Source organism: Zeugodacus cucurbitae, chromosome 6 (genome assembly GCF_028554725.1).
Source record: "Zeugodacus cucurbitae isolate PBARC_wt_2022May chromosome 6, idZeuCucr1.2, whole genome shotgun sequence".
Classification (NCBI taxonomy): Eukaryota; Metazoa; Arthropoda; class Insecta; order Diptera; family Tephritidae; genus Zeugodacus; species Zeugodacus cucurbitae.
The window spans coordinates 45,946,400-45,952,399 of record NC_071671.1 but is presented as its reverse complement, the minus strand read 5'-3'; the positions used below and the strand labels follow the sequence as shown (position 1 = coordinate 45,952,399).

At 38.0% G+C, this 6,000-nt stretch overlaps 1 protein-coding gene across 1 annotated transcript in view; it reads left to right on the top strand.

Annotated features, from left to right (window-relative positions):
- The first annotated feature begins 3,031 nt into the window (after nt 1-3,031).
- LOC105209860 (F-box/LRR-repeat protein 20) overlaps nt 3,032-6,000 on the top strand; it is a 95,425-nt gene continuing 92,456 nt past the window's right edge. The window contains exon 1 of the mRNA XM_029038797.2: nt 3,032-4,098. The gene's annotated coding sequence lies outside the window, so the exon portion shown is untranslated. The remainder of the gene's footprint in view (nt 4,099-6,000) is intronic.

Genomic DNA, 6,000 nt, shown 5'->3' with positions numbered 1-6,000 from the left:
CAACGACAAAAAACAAGCTGGTACGATGAGGAGTGCCGTCTCGCAGCGGAGAGAAAACAGACTGCCTACCTCGCAACATTGCAAACGACCACAACACGTGCGGGATGGGATAGATACCGAGAGCTGAAGAGGGAAGCGAGACGCATTTGCAGACAAAAAAAGAAAGAGGCCGAAATGCGTGAGTACGAAGAGCTTGAGAAGCTGGCAGACAGAGGGAATGCTCGAAAATTTTATGAAAAAATGAAGCGACTTAACGAAGGTTTCAAGACCGGAGCATCCTCATGTAGAGACCAAGGTGGTAATCTGGTAACCGATGTCCAGGGCATACTGGGATTATGGAGGGAACACTTCTCCGACCTGCTGAATGGCAGTGAGAGTACAACACCAGGAGATGGCGAACCCGATCCCCCAATCGATGACGATGGAACAGATGTTCCATTACCCGACCATGAAGAAATTCGAATAGCAATTACCCGCTTGAAGAACAACAAAGCAGCGGGGGCCGATAGATTACCGGCAGAACTATTCAAATACGGCGGCGAAGAACTGATAAGGTGCATGCATCAGCTTCTTTGCAGAATATGGTCGGAAGAAAGCATGCCTGACGATTGGAATCTCAGTGTGCTCTGCCCAATCCATAAAAAGGGAGATCCCACAATCTGCGCCAATTACCGTGGGATCAGCCTCCTAAATATCGCATACAAGGTTCTATCGAGCGTATTGTGTGAAAGACTAAAGCCCACCGTCAACAAACTGATTGGACCTTATCAGTGTGGCTTTAGACCTGGAAAATCGACAACTGACCAGATATTCACAATGCGCCAAATCTTGGAAAAGACCCGAGAAAAGAGGATCGACACACACCACCTTTTTGTCGATTTTAAAGCTGCTTTCGACAGCACGAAAAGGAGTTGCCTTTACGCCGCGATGTCTGAATTTGGTATCCCCGCAAAACTAATACGGCTGTGTAAATTGACGTTGAGCAACACCAAAAGCTCCGTCATGATTGGGAAGGACCTCTCCGAGCCGTTCGATACCAAACGAGGTTTCAGACAAGGTGACTCACTATCGTGCGACTTCTTTAACCTGATGCTGGAAAAAATTATAAGAGCTGCAGAGCTAAACCGAGAAGGTACAATCTTCTACAAGAGTGTACAGCTCCTGGCGTACGCCGATGATATTGATATCATCGGAAGCAACAACCGCGCCGTTTGTTCTGCTTTTTCCCGCATGGATAAGGAGGCGAAGCGAATGGGTCTGGAGGTGAATGAGGACAAGACGAAATATCTCCTGTCATCAAACAAACAGTCGGCGCATTCGCGTCTTGGCTCCCACGTCACTGTTGACAGTCATAACTTCGAGGTCGTAGATAATTTCGTATACCTGGGAACCAGCATCAACAACACGAACAATGTCAGCCTCGAAATCCAGCGCAGAATAATTCTTGCCAATAGGTGCTACTTTGGACTGAGTAGGCAATTGAACAGTAAAGTCCTCTCTCGACGAACCAAAATCAAGCTCTACAAGTCGCTTATCATTCCCGTCCTGCTTTACGGTGCAGAAGCTTGGACGATGTCAACATCAGATGAGACGACACTAGGAGTTTTCGAGAGGAAAATTTTGCGCAAGATTTATGGTCCTCAGAACATTGGCAACGGCGAATACCGCAGACGATGGAACGATGAGCTGTACGAGTTATACGACGACATTGACATAGTTCAGCGAATAAAAAGACAGCGGCTACGCTGGCTAGGTCATGTTGTCCGAATGGACGAAAACACTCCAGCCCTGAAAGTGTTCGATGCAGTACCCGCCGGAGGAAGCCGAGGAAGGGGAAGGCCTCCACTCCGTTGGAGGGACCAGGTGGAGAGCGACCTGGTTACACTTGGGATCTCCAACTGGCGCCGAACTGCGAAGGAGAGAGACAGGTGGCGCACTATCGTCGATTCGGCTATAACCGGCTAAACGGTTGCAACGCCAATCACATACATATACTATACATGATGATTTTCGTTTTTCTATTGGACTTTATGCCGAATATATGGATCAAATTGTGTGTTCTCTTAAGGGCACACCTAGTGTGAAATTTCAAAAAAATAAATTTTTTGGTAAATATTTCGGTAGATTACACCTTTTAAAATAACATATTGAAATTTCAAATCGATATCTCAAATAGTTTTTGAATTATAGCAATTTAAAGAGCAGCCGCTCGGTAACAGTGAATACGATCATTTTATCTTTAAACGCGTTTTTCTCTAAACATCATTTTCCGAATTTGCTGCAGTGATTACTCAAAAACAAATGATCCGATCACTATCGAGTTTTTTTACATGTTCTTTATATAGTTCTCCGTACAATGACCTATCGATTTTTGATCTGATCAAAAAATCGAATTTTGGCAGGCCAAAAACGACCAAAATTTTGGGAAAAAACGACTATTTTTTTTAAAAAGCCGCCATATTGTCAATTTTTGATTTTTTTTATGGTAGGTCATTGTACAGACAATATTATCTAGTTTAAGGAGAATTTTTTTTATTAAGATTTCATCCACGGAGAAGGCCGGAATCACTGCAGCAGTGAAGGACCTTTTTTTCGCGCCATTGGAGATCGACCATAACTTAAAAAATATTTAATTTTTTGTTTTTAAATTCACTGTATATTCTTGAAACATGTTTAAATATATTCTTAAAATTTTGAAATAATTGATAAAGTAGTTTATTTAATAAAAATTCCCAAAAATCACATTTTCACCTTTTTTTAGGCCATTACACTAGATGTGCCCCTTAATAATACTACAACAATAAATGACAAATCAAATGTTCGGTTACATCCGAACTTAGGTCTTTCTTACTTAAAAGTTTTTATTTTGATTATTTTTTAATTATTTTTATTTATTTATTTATTATTATTTCTATTTTAATATTTTTTAAATTTTTATTTTATTTTTTTTAGTAATCGTTAATTTTTTTATTAGGAAGTAATATTTACAATTTACAGCACCCTGTAGTGCTTTTGCAGTTTTCACATTGTTATTGTTTACATGCGCAAAAGTCACACACCAACAAATATCAGCGTTGTAAATGTAAAAGTAAACAACCATGGAAGACTGTGCTAAAAAGTGGCCTAGTGGGTGGTGGTGGCAATTCTTCACATCTGTGTATGTGTGTGTATGCAAAGTTAGAGAGCTGCATTGTTGCATCTATGCATATTTTGTCTTTATTTACACAAAAAAAAAAAATAAAACAAAAAATCTAACAGCGTGTGTCTCCCACACGCTCAGCACTTTGTCGGTTGCGCTGTTAGTTTGACACTCTTTGGGAATTTCGCTGCAGCTTATTTGTGGCTGCAAAAATATTTTAGGTGAGACATTTTTGTGCTTACGGCGAGAAATGCAAGCAACAATGCTGCAAGTATTTGCCAACAATTTCTGTGGCTTCATTTTCATGTTTTTTTTGGACATCATATGCAGTTCACCATGGTTTGACATACACCTCAACAGTAGTCACTGGCTTTTCGTCAACAAAAATAGCTGAGCTGTGCAGTGAATAGTTTCAGTTGGCGCCTCGGAACCATACTTATATTTAGTATATTTAGTTTTACTCCCAGCTTGTGTTGTTGCTGCACTTCGTCGTTGCTGTGCTGCTGCTGCTGCTCTCCGTTGGCAAGCGCAGAGTGAGTGCTCGCACAGAGACCCGCTGTAGCCACAGCCAGTCAGCAAAGCAGTCAGTTTATGGGCATTCTCGCCTCATTGTCGTACCATCCGTCGTGTTGTCGTGATCGCTGTGGCTTATTTTTTGCATTAAATCAACGCAGACGCGTCCTGCCCCACCGTGTATATTGTGTATGCAAACGTTTCTTACATACGCGCGTATGTAGTCCCCTTCAAGTACGAGTAGACTGGGAGTCGTGTGCGCTTTTCTTCTTATTAGATATATTTCTATTTGTTTTTTTTTTCTGTTTTTTTTTCTGTTTTTTTTTTTTTGCATTTGCCTCAGTGACAATTAGTGTTGGGCAAAATCTCTCGCACTCGAAACGTTTAATGCGATTTTTAGTGTGTATCTCACGTCAGCCAGCGCAGCACAGCAGCAATTAGAAAAGGTTTGCTCATCGCAGTGTTTACACTTTACTGCGTTTTGTTGTTGTTGCTATTTATATTTTTCTGTTGTGAAAAAACGTCATTTGCATTGCAAGCCCAAAGTATAATATATAATATTCGTGCGGGAGCATGAGGAAATGCGAAAAGTTCGCAAGAAACTGCAGTGTCTGCGCGAAAGTGTGCCTGAAAATTAAAGAAGAAAATATTATAAAATTAAATTAAATTAAAGGTAGCACAGTGCAGACGTGCCATGTCAACTTGTGCCACTTTTGATGCAAAAAGTGTGTTGTAAAAGTGCAAAGTAATCAAAATTCTGTGCATTTATATACATACATACATTCAAATATGCACGGCTGCAGTGTCGTGTAACGCGCTTGAAAAGTTCGATTTTTCAAAGTAAACTTGCCCCATTTTGTGTGTTCACATGTTAAATTCACGTCGTAAGCACACAAGTGTGTATTGTAAAATACAACAACAACTGATTTGCGTGAAAAAATATTTGTTTATAATATACATACTAAAATACATGTGTGAATTGCTACTGCTGCTGCACAGCTGCAGAAATGTCAACAGCGATTATTAATATTGTTATTATTTTAATGTTGTTAATTTGCCGTGTTTTATGCAAATAAATTAAATATTTAATTTTTCACGTTTAATATTGATTTTATTATTGTTTTTTTAGTCTTTTGTTCTGCTCTATGATTGTCTGCTCATATTTGAGCAAGTTTTATTAAATTGATATGAATTTCAGTCTTCAAAATATATTTTCGATAATTTTTGTTTACTATTTTTAAAGGCGATAAGATAATTTTATTATTTTAAAAAATAATTTTAAACTTTAAAATATATTTATGGAATATTTTTATAATTCAGTTTTAAAAATATATTTTCGGTAGTTTTTTTTTTAATATTTTTAATGGTTATAAGATTATTTTATTTTTTATATTTTTTAAACTTTAACACAAATTTATTGAGTATATATAATACATATTAAAAAGGTATTTTTAATTTGTGACATTTTTGACCCCAATAAAGTATTTTATGAAAGTGAAATATGTGAAAAATCTATCAATAACTTTTTTGAGTTACATCACGAGCAGTTTTTAAAAATACAGTTTCAAGATTATGGGGTTTAAATCTATTCATTATGGCCGTTCCATTTTATTAGCTATAACTTCGTAAATATTCGAAATATGTTTTATGTCATCAGTGCACGCTCAACATACTACGAGGGCTCCTATATATATTTCTGGCCTAATAATGAAAATAGGAATATTTATTAAGGAAAATGGTTTTATTGTTTTTCAAAATATTCTCCATCAAGATTTATACACTTTTGCATGCGCTCAAACCAATTTTCGAAGCACTTTTTTTGAGTCTTTTTTTGAGCGTTTGTCAAATTGTGCGGGATCCAACTAGAACAAACCTTTTTTACGGCCAGGTGTTCATGCAATATCGAATGTATGCTGGTGGGAGAAATGCATAGGCATGCCTCTATCTGAAGGTATGTTACATGACGGTCTTGCATTATCAGTTCACGTATGTACGGCATCGATGTTTTCTGGCACAACGGCTGTTTTTGGACGACCTTCACGGAATTCGTCTTTGAGCGAACGTCGGCCACGATTGAATTCGTTGTACCAGTTTTTCACAGTGCTATAGGATGGTGCATCATAGCCATACAAAGATTTTGTCGCGATAATCCACGTCGAAAGTTGAGAAAAATGATCGCACGAAAATGTTAACGAGTTAATTCCAATTTTTGGCCAAGATGAATTTTTTAATTCTCTGTAAATAAAACAATTCACGATTAAATGACAAAACGTTCTGAGTGATGTTATGCTAAAAAATGTCAAACTTTCCAATGGAAATGTCAGATTGCACCTGGCAACGCTTAGTGT